Source organism: Sardina pilchardus, chromosome 14 (genome assembly GCF_963854185.1).
Source record: "Sardina pilchardus chromosome 14, fSarPil1.1, whole genome shotgun sequence".
Taxonomy (NCBI): domain Eukaryota; kingdom Metazoa; phylum Chordata; class Actinopteri; order Clupeiformes; family Clupeidae; genus Sardina; species Sardina pilchardus.
In genome coordinates this window covers 15178997-15189827 of record NC_085007.1, presented here as the reverse complement: position 1 = coordinate 15189827, position 10831 = coordinate 15178997, and positions in this window count along the sequence as shown.

Genomic DNA, 10831 nt, shown 5'->3' with positions numbered 1-10831 from the left:
CTGATTCTGTTGCCTCACTCACCACTGCCATGTAGGCTCAGCATTAAGCTCAGGCCCCTTTCAGACCGGTCATGAGATTTACCTCTGCTGCAGCAGGGGAGAGAGAGAGAGAGAGAGAGACGGAGGGGGAGGGGAGAGGAGAAGAGAGACAAGAGAGGAGAGAGCGAGCGAGACAGAGAGAGATAGACAAAAGGGGACAGAGATATGAAGAGAGAGAGAGAGAGAGAGAGAGAGAGAGAGAGAGAGAGCGAGAGAGAAGAGGAAGAAGAAGAGACAGACAGGCCAGGTCAATCAAATGGATAGTCTGGTTACAGAGGGTCACATGAATGAGAAGAGAATCAGACAGTCTTTTCAAGAGAGAAAGAAGGGATACAAATACGGAAATAGACTGTAGAAGCAGAGAAGCAGTAGATATCCAGATAAATGTAAAAATAAAAATGTCCAAAAGAGTCAGGGAGATGGGGTTGAAGACAAGTCCCCTCACTACATGTCAGACGATCAGCAAAGATATGGTTAATTATTCCACATTTGTTCATGACATTCATGTTCAGATGCATTGACTCCCACACATCCATTCATAACATGACTGCCGGAATATGTGTATAGCCATGATTGATTACATGCAACATCAGTGGTTGTCCTCTAACATTCTTCAAACACCTTGATTCCACTTATACAGGCATGAAGAAAAAGTGCTAAACATTGTAGGTCAGCTAGATTCAGGTCAGATGATAGGATTGGCCATCGGTATGTAAGGGTTACCAACGGGAAGTTGAGCTCGTCTGTGTTTGGGGAAACCAGGAAGTGAGTGGGCGCTGCTCACTGACATTCACACAGCAAAATCACATGAATGGAATCACCCGCAACCAGGGAAATTAGCTTCGGTAAAAGTCTGCATGATTTCCCTCAGGTATACAGTATGGCTACTGTATTATTCGTCTATACTAATAGTTTTAATGACACTATTACTTGGACGAATAATACTGTAATGCTAATCATCCACACATTTTGACAAGCAGCCTGGTGAGCAAGTTTGTTTTTCCTCGCAAGAGCGAAGAGGTGATTTTTGTTTTTTTCCCCTCTCAACGATTCTCAGGACACTGAAAGGCCAGGCTGAACAAAACTAGGTGGACATGTAGCTCCACAAGGATGACACGAAACCATTGTTTTTTGTTGAATATTTTGTGAACATCTAGAGAACCATGGGGCCCTATAGCCTGACGAGCCAGACCCACATCAAGATGTGGGTCTGGACACTCACTGTAGACAGGGCTCAATCGGAGGGGTGGGATAAACAGTTGTCTTTCAAATTCCCTCCCCGCAATAGGATAACGCTAAACGAATCATCTTCTTGTTTTCAAGTAGCAGGATCACTGATCTATAAAGAATACTTAATTCTGTATAGATCAGTGAGCAGGATGCGTAACCTTCCCTCTCCACACAATAGGATAACGCTAAACGAATCATCTTCTTGTTTTCAAATAACAGGATGCGTTACCGTCGCAACTTCTGGTCGCATGTCAGTCACCATTATGTTAAGTCCACCCACCGACTCTATGCACGCTGTGATTGGCCCGCTGGTGCTGGGGGTTCTCAGCTCCCTGGCTCTATGGATCGTGCCTAGACTGCCCCGCCAGCCAAATTACATTTGCTGCTGCTAGGGGCGTCTAGATTTCTAGGCTAGTGGGGCCCAGGATGACCAACTTTTTTCGTATGTTGGTCTCCAAGGGCCTTGTCAACACATCCCATATCCACTCTTTTGAGGTATAGCCCACTGGTTAAAAATGAAAAGGCAAAAACAAGGCATAGGGGCCATATCAGTTACACACACACACACACACACACACACACACACACACACACACACGAACACACATACATAAAGACACACACACACACACACACTCACACATACATAAAGACACACACACACACACACACACACACACACATGTGCATACATGCACACACGCAGGCAAGACACAGGCTAACAAATATGCTATTATTTTTCAATTTTCCAAAATTAAAAATTTGATATGTGACAATATGAAGCTTGAGTGTTTGTGCATGCACAACTCAAATCTATGGTCTCACATTTGGCAGTGACACCACTAAGGTAGCTGCTATCATAGTTAGCATCTCTGCTTTTGGGATACGCACCCCTGAGTGTTGTCAGACACAGTCAGAGATACCCTAGGAAGGGGCCGGCATCCTGTCAGACGGCTGTGTTACATAACCAGAGTGGGCCCAAGAAGACTCCACCCCTGCACATGTGATCTGAAGTCGGACAAGGTTTCTAGGAAGCCGACCTGTGCGATGTGTGAATGTGTTTGAGAGAGAGTAAGTGTGTGTGTTTTAGGTGTGTGTGTGTGTGAGAGAGAGAGAGAGAGAGAGTGTGTGAGTTTACCCAGTGTTATGTCATTATTTGCTCAAACAATTGTCCCTGTCACTGGCATTTCACAACGTGTCCCTCAGATGAAGTATATTGGCTGTTTTCTCAGTGGATAAAGAGCCTTTGCCATTGGCCTCGGTCTCATTTCTGAATAGATGACATAAATATGAGTGTGTTATACCAAAGGTACAGTCTGTGATTTTGGTGGAAGGCTTTTGTTTCCCATCTACCCAGACAGGTGTATTAATTTGAATAAAACACAACACAAATGAACAGTGTATTGAATGTGAATCATAGACTGGACCATAAGACGAGTGGTATCACAACTTTCCACAATATTGCTATCTTATATTATTACATAACAAACAAAATGAAACAGTATAATAGCCTGCGAGGAGTCATCTGTACACAACATATGGGGTCATCTAGTGCGCCTGTTGCCACATTTCAGTCAAACAAACTATTTCACCACTGACCAGGACACTTGTGCAAAGGTTGCCGGATGGTTTGGACCCAGGGGGGAACTTGCCATGGGAACATAACTCTGTCATTGGCACAAATCAGAGATTTTCAGGAAAGATAACAACATAGTTCATCACATGAGTATCAGTGTGATGTTTGAATTGGCTTCTCTTTCTAGGTTCAGGGTCTTCAAATAAAATCATGCGAGAATTTTATAGGCAGTGATATCGACAGCCTCGATAGCCAGCAAATAGGAACGTAGCTGAGAGTGTCATAAGCACAGAAACCCATTGAGAAAATGGAACAGAATGTCCTGCCCTTTCAAGGTGTAAATAAATGCTGAAACTGAAGATCAACAGGATATAAGCGTCTAATATAAAGTTGGTGTGATTAACTGTCTCGGTCGTCAGTGGTGTGATGTGGTGTAATGCGTAGGTGTCTTCTGAACCAGACAAGCTGTCTCTGCTTCTTACAGGAAGTCAGAATAGCAGCCAGAGCAAGCTGAAACCTGTATCACAGAGTGGCCACTGTACAATTAACTCACTAGTGTTTCTGTCTTACGGTGTTTCACAGAGTTTCATAAAGAAATAACAATATAAATAATATTATTTGGTGATTTAAAATATTTTTTTTGTGGAATGAATCTACAGTACCATCCACAGTGAGAGTTGTCATATAAAGTCTTGAACATCATACACAAAGACATCATACTGTCTTCCCCCTTCAAAACCCCCGGATTTTCTCTTGACCTTTTGAAGGGCTTGGTCTTTAGGTTCATTTTCCATCTCAAGGTCACAACCAATCAAACGGGACAGACACACTTCAGTTTCACTTTGACTTTTGTGTCTATTTAAGTTTCTCTTAGCGTTCTTCCCCCATATCACCACACCATCCTTCACTCTTAAGTGCTTCTGAAAACCGCGGTCAGAGAAAGACTGGGCCCCTGTTTAACTCTCTGAATCACCCAATAGAGCACACTTTGCGAAGTATGCTATGCAGTCTTAGGGCCCGACCGATGGGAGTCTGATTAGTCTCCTCTTAATCCCCACTCTGATCTCGGGGATGAGTGGACGAGCGGGAGATAAAAACGGCTCCAAATTGCTCTAATAGGGAGCCACGGGATGACATCATGGGCGCTCTATCTGATTGGGGTTGTTGCATGCTGAGTGGTACGATAATTCTATGGAGGACACACCATATCTGATGGCCGCGTTTGCAATCACATTAGGTAATTGGATTTCTAATCCCAATATTGTGCATTTTTTACCACCACAATGTCACAAGTATTTCTCACACTTGGCTACGTTTCCACTGATGTGAGTATAGGCCTACTATAGGGAGAATCATGGAAACAAAGAGTGACCATTCCTTTCATATTTGAAAAGCGTTGCTTTTGACCTTCTCATTGTGCAGGACACTGCATCGACACAATGCCATTCCTGAACAAAGGACCACTAATTGCAGATAAAATATGTGAGGTCGCCTCACATCGCCGGAGATAATGTACTTGTGTGCACATTGCGTGCATCTGGCATGCAATGGAGTCATTACCCCAGGAGGCAGTTTGAATTATTCTCGTCTTAAATGGCTTTCACCATGTCATCAAAGAATTATTGCGCTGCTCATTTAGTTAATTGCTCGAGGTTTGGCTAAATTTATGGATTTCATTGCTATTGTTTCTCACATAGAAGCAAGTGCATTAAGTGTGGTTGCAGCCGAGCAGATGATGAAATTTGATTAAAGGGCATCCCGGAAGGGAGTGGAGGGCAGGCGATGTTGGGGGGTGGTGGTGCTTTAAAAGACTGTGTAAATAACTTGGTGACATTATTAACTCATGCTGAGGTTGTTCACATAAAACATGGCTGCCAATAAAGGCTTCAGCCTTTTTTGTTTTCATGTTAATTAGGTTTGCTCCGACACAACATCAGTGTAAATGAGGCGGCTGCTATGAGCTGGAGGAGAAGGCTGCTCTGTGGTCTGAAGGCCACTTCCTTTGTTCTGCAGAAACTAAACTATGCCCAAGACTATGTTTAGACTTAGTCTTAAAGGGGCCATGTGTAGGAATTTCAGTTTAAAACACTCAAATGTGAATTTGAAATAGCGGCAGAATGTGAAGAAATTAATCAAGAAAGAAAAAAACATAAAAGAAACAGAAAAGAAAGAAAACATAATGTCAATGCTCCGTGTTGCCCAGATCTACTAAAGTTGGCATGCTCACCAGCTAGCCTTGGACCGTTCTCTTTCGTAATAGGCCTCCCACTTTGTAGCTCATAAGGTGTTGTGTCAAATGTCAATGTATGAATTCTATTGTGTTCACGACAGAACGCAGATACTACTATCGTATCTATTTTAAAATGTGCTGTGTGGGATTAGATCACATCACAACAAGACACTCAAGACTCATCTATCAGGCATTTCCAAGGTGTCCAGTTATAGGCTTGTGTGTTTCAATTTTGTCATTTCGAGAAAGCATTGACATTTACCCCACAAAAGACATGTGGTCAAATGTGTCCCAGATCACTGACCTACAGCAAGTGATTTGGATCGAAATGTACCTAATTAATTCCAATACCCAATCATATGGTATTAAATGGTATTTGCTCCTTGCACTCAAAGGAGCACATTGCAAGGACCTCATGCTAGAATACTTGCAGTATTATTAGCGCTAAGAAGCATTACAATCACAAGCCTGGCCTGTACTAGACACTTCTCCAGCCCTCACTTCAGTAGGCCTACTTCTGCATTTAGATGCCAGATTGGTTCCCATGGCTCATGTTGCACAGGGGCATTATTCAAATATCATGCGCGTTGTACTGAAAGCAGCACAGCAACAAAGTCCATCAACAAGTAACTGCATTCACAACTGCATCTAGAAAAAGGAAAAAAAAAGAAAAGAAAGAATGGATGAATGGCTTTCTGGGACCTCCCTGTGGAAAAAAAAAGTGGGCCTTGAGCCATGCACGAAATTGCTGATGTGGAGTGGCAGCGACGAGAGCCATTTGTGCCACTTTGCCATGCTGCGTCGTCGTCCTGCCGGCCGGCCGGCTTTAGTGGCGATGACATAACAGCGTCCTGAGAGCCAGCGATGGTCCCAGGGCCTGTGGGACGGGGGGGATTAGCGCGCTAGCTCGCCCACTCACTCCAAAGCCCGGAGCCCAGAGCCCAGGAGTTTATTTTGGGGTCCTGTGGGATAAAAGGGGATTAACGGCACAATGAATCCCTCCACGCTGGCCGAGGTCGGCTCCTCCCGGCAAACACTACCCAACAACCCCCCCCCCCCCCCCCCCCCCCCCTCGGCTGCTTCAATTCACATTTTCACCATGTCCATCTGTGCCACGGAGGCTAAACTTAGTCCACATGGACTGTTAGTAGTCATTTCTCTCATCAACTCTCTCTCTTTCTCTCTCTCTCTCTCTCTGTGTCCAACTCCCCTGTTCATATCTCTTCCTCTCCTCTCTCTTGCCTTCACTTGGCCTTCTTTCTCTCTCTCTCTTCTTCTCTCTCTCTCTCCCTCCCTCTCTCTATCCCACTCTTCTTTTTCTCAGAAAAGCCTGCCTGATGGGAATATGAAAAAGGCTTCCTCAGACGCAGTGCCATTACATTTTGATTGAAATGTTTCTCTGCATTTCTGACAATATTTTGAGTGGCCGATGCATCTTGCAGAGCTGAAAGGCACGGCTGCCATTAGTGTATGAATCCACCGAGGTCTCAAAAGAAAGAAAATACACAGAGCTATGAAAGCAAATAAAAACGACAATACAAATAGTCTTTATCCCGATGGTGCACAGGCAGTGAAAGGTCATCTGTTTTCACATTTCTGAGAGCTCTCCTGTGGATCTGCAGAAGTAGGCTAATGCATCTGTAACATTCCCTGCGTCAAATCGAGAGTCTACTCATCTCCATCATTAGCCTAAACGTGCAGGTTTTTGCAGATTGAAACCAACCTCAGCTTGGTGATGAAACCAAATGAGCACAGAGCACTTCTACTTCAGGTCTAGAATAAGCGTCACCTTAACAACCCTTTCCTCCTTCCACCGAACCTCTTCTTTGTCTTGAAAAGTCAGCACATTTAAACCCACCAATAGCAAACCCACCTACAGCTCAGACTGCGTTAGCGAAAGTCCAAGTGTCACTTATGTCATTGTGTCATCATCAGTGGCTGCCATTTGGCTATGTAGGCTGGGTGAGGGAGGACTCGATCATCCACTAATGACCTACATCACCTCTTCTTTGTCTTGAACAGGCAAGCTCATTCACACCCACCAAAAGCTAACCCACCAACAGCTCAGACTGCGCTAGAAAGTCCAAGTGTCACCTTTGTCATTGTGTCATCATCAGTGGCTGCCATTTGGCTATAGGCTGGGTGAGGGAGGACTCGCTCATCCACTAATGACCTACATCACCTCTTCTTTGTCTTGAACAGGCAAGCTCATTCACACCCACCAAAAGCTAACCCACCAACAGCTAAACCCACCAACAGCTCTGACTGCGTTAGCAAACGCCCAAATGTCACTTGACTTTCGTCATTGTGTCATCATCAGTGGCTGCCATCCGGCTAGGCCGGGTGAGAGAGGATTTGATCATCCACTAATGACCTACATCACCCCACCTCCTCCTCCCTCGGCCCTCGGTGACTCATAAAAAATCGTAATAGTGGTTAAGAGCTTTTCTGTGACGCCTCCATTCATAAAGGCCTCTGTTGTGCTTCATTACAAATGACTGCACTTGCTATTAAAAAATTACACACCATTTTAATAGCAATGGCAGTTTTCATAGAGGTAGGCTGCTGCCAAGGTAAGCAGAGATTAATGTGGTCAGTCAAACAGCATTAATAGTTCACTTGTTAATCAAAGTCATAAACAAAAAGCTTTCTTTTATTATTTATAGCTTTATTTCTTTGTTTTTTACTGTTGGTATAAAGATACAGTATCGTATCAGGGTTTGGCCATAGCGGGCAAGATTGCATGGAATCACTCCTTATCCTCTCACCTCTGACCAATGATCTTGATAATTTTGGCAATCTTTTAAATGATTGCTATAAATATTACAAGGACCTTGTTTTGTCTGAGTGTTTGGTCTACTTGTAGATTATGTTGATGGTTGACCTGGCAACCATCCCCAAATCCTATGTGCAGGAGATGACGTTAAGGGGTCTACGGGAATTGTGGGTAGAAGGTTTCCAGTCAGGAAGAGCTACGGGTGTGTTTGAATAAAGTTACCTCGCTTCTACTACTATTGTCAAGTGCATGATTCAACACATCTACATGGTGTCAGAAGACAGCCTGTATTCAAAATGACGCAAGGACTTCGCCGAATTGACCCCCTCATCTTCAACGAAAACATTGCCGACAACTGGGTGAAGTTTAAACGTGAGTGGCACATATATTGCAACGCCGGTTTGTCAGCGGCGAGTGAGAAAGTGAAAGCATACACATTCCTCAACCTCGCTGGTCCCGATGCTCAAGATAAATACGACACCTTCACTTTTGAGAGAGAGGAAGATGCGGAAAACTCCGAAATACTGGTAAATAAATTTGAAGAGATTTGCCTGCCCGTAAAGAATGTTATCATGGACAGACACGCATTCAATACAACGAATCAAAGGCCACACGAGACTATTCAGTCATACGTAGCCTCGTTAAAAACGCTCGCGAAGAAGTGTGAATTTGGCACGTTGCATGATGAACTGATTAGAGATCGGTTAGTATGTGGCGTTCAAAATGACAGCATGCGTGCACAGTTATTAAAAGAGAAGAAACTGACTTTAGACTCAGCCATTGAATTGTGCATGTTACATGAGCAATCAGAGAAAGGCAACAAAGAACTAAAACAAGGGGCCAGCAGTAAAGAACCACAGAAGGAAGAAGTGTGTGCAGTACAACAAAACCCCTGCTCTAACTGCAGTGGGCGACACACATCTGACCGCAGCAGCTGCCCAGCCTTCAACAAGCGCTGCAATGCTTGTGGCAAATGGAATCACTTTGCGAAATGTTGCAGATCAGGCAAACCACGCACCTCCTATAGATCAGGACTAGGACCACCACAATCAAGTGGATCACCTGCTCATCGCAGGGCAGAACACATGCACAAAATTAGTGAGCTCGAGACACAGTTTGCACATGAGCCAACTGATTTATTCTACTGTGAAAGTGTGGAGACATCAGCTGAGAGAGGTGAAATATTCACTGTCTTGTCAACATCTCACACTGCCAAGCAACTGAGAGTGAAGATTGACACAGGAGCCCGGTGTAATGTATTATCCAAAGTTACTCTCCTAGACATTGACCAAAATGCCCACATTGACAATAGCCATATAGTTAATCTCGTAGCTTATGGCGGTGAGGTCATCAGAACCATGGGCATCACTAATGTGAACTTCACGTGTGGGACACTGCAGTTCCATGTTGTAGACAGCAATGTGAAGCCTTTATTGGGTCTCATTGATAGCGTCAGGCTAGGCTTTGTGCATCTCGGACCCAATGTGCACACTCTCCAACAGGAGGCCCGAGAGCTCACAGAATATAAAGATCTGTTTGATTGTGCCACTGTTGGCAAACTACCTGTGGTGTATCACATGCGCTTGGATAACTCTGTGCACCCCACAATATGTGCCACCAGACGGGTGCCGTTAGCCATGAAAGACAAAATTATCGACGAGCTCCACAGAATGAATAAGTTAGGAGTCATAAAGCCTGTTCAGGAGCCCACTGAGTGGGTGTCTGCAATGGTGGCCGCATGCAAGAAGGATGGTAGCATAAGACTGTGCATTGACCCTGTCCATCTCAACAGAGCTCTCCTCCGGCCACACCATCCAATGAAAACTGTAGACCAGGTGATTGCTGACATGCCAGGGGCCAAAGTGTTTAGCATCCTCGACGCAAAGTGTGGCTTCTGGCAAGTACCACTTAGTGAGGAGTCATCAAAGCTGACCACCTTTATGACCCCAGTGGGTCGCTATGCCTTCCTCCGCATGCCCTATGGAATATCCACGGGCAGTGAGGTCTTCCAGAGGTGCATGGAGCAACTTTTTGAAGGGCTACCTTGTGCAATTGTGGTCGATGACATCTTGGTCTGGGGCCGCACTAGGGAAGAGCATGATGTGCGCCTCCGCCAGGTAATGAACAGAATACGAGCAATCAACCTCAAACTAAACCCTGACAAGTGCCGCTTCCGAGTATCAGCGGTCTCATACGTAGGTCACCTGCTCACTGACCAAGGCATCAAACCGGACCCTGCCAAGACTGCTGCAGTGCGCCTGATGGCTCCCCCAGAGGACAAACATGGCATCCAAAGATTTCTGGGCATGACGAATTACCTTTCCAAGTTTATACCGGGCTACAGTGAAGTCACGGCGCCCTTACGTCAACTCTTGCTTCAGGATGTGGACTGGAATTGGCAAGAACACCACACTGCGGCTTTCACTAAGCTTAAGGAACTCCTTTCCAGCCCTCCTGTGCTCCAGTACTTTGATGTCCACCTCCCAGTCGTACTGTCTGCTGACGCTTCTCAGCATGGCCTGGGTGCCGTCTGTCTACAGAATGGCGGGCCAGTGGCGTTCGCCTCCAGGGCCCTCACAGAGACTGAGTCCCGCTACGCACAAATTGAGAAGGAACTACTTGCCCTTGTCTATGCCTGTCAGAAATTCCATGACTACATATATGGCCGGCCTGTGACTGTTGAGACTGATCATCAGCCTCTCATCACTATCTTGCGAAAACCGCTACACCTAGCATCTGCACGTCTTCAAAGGATGATGCTTAAACTACAGCGCTACAATCTCAATGTCATCTATAAAAAAGGGAAAGAGCTGTACGTTGCAGATGCACTCTCCCGTGCATTCCTGCCCTCCACTGACCAGGCCGAAATGGATGAGGAATATGATGTCATGACAGTGGAGGTACTCTCATCAAAGAGAATTGAGGAGCTCAGACGCGAGACATTGGCAGACCCTCTGTGCAGGCGTTTATTAGATGTCAT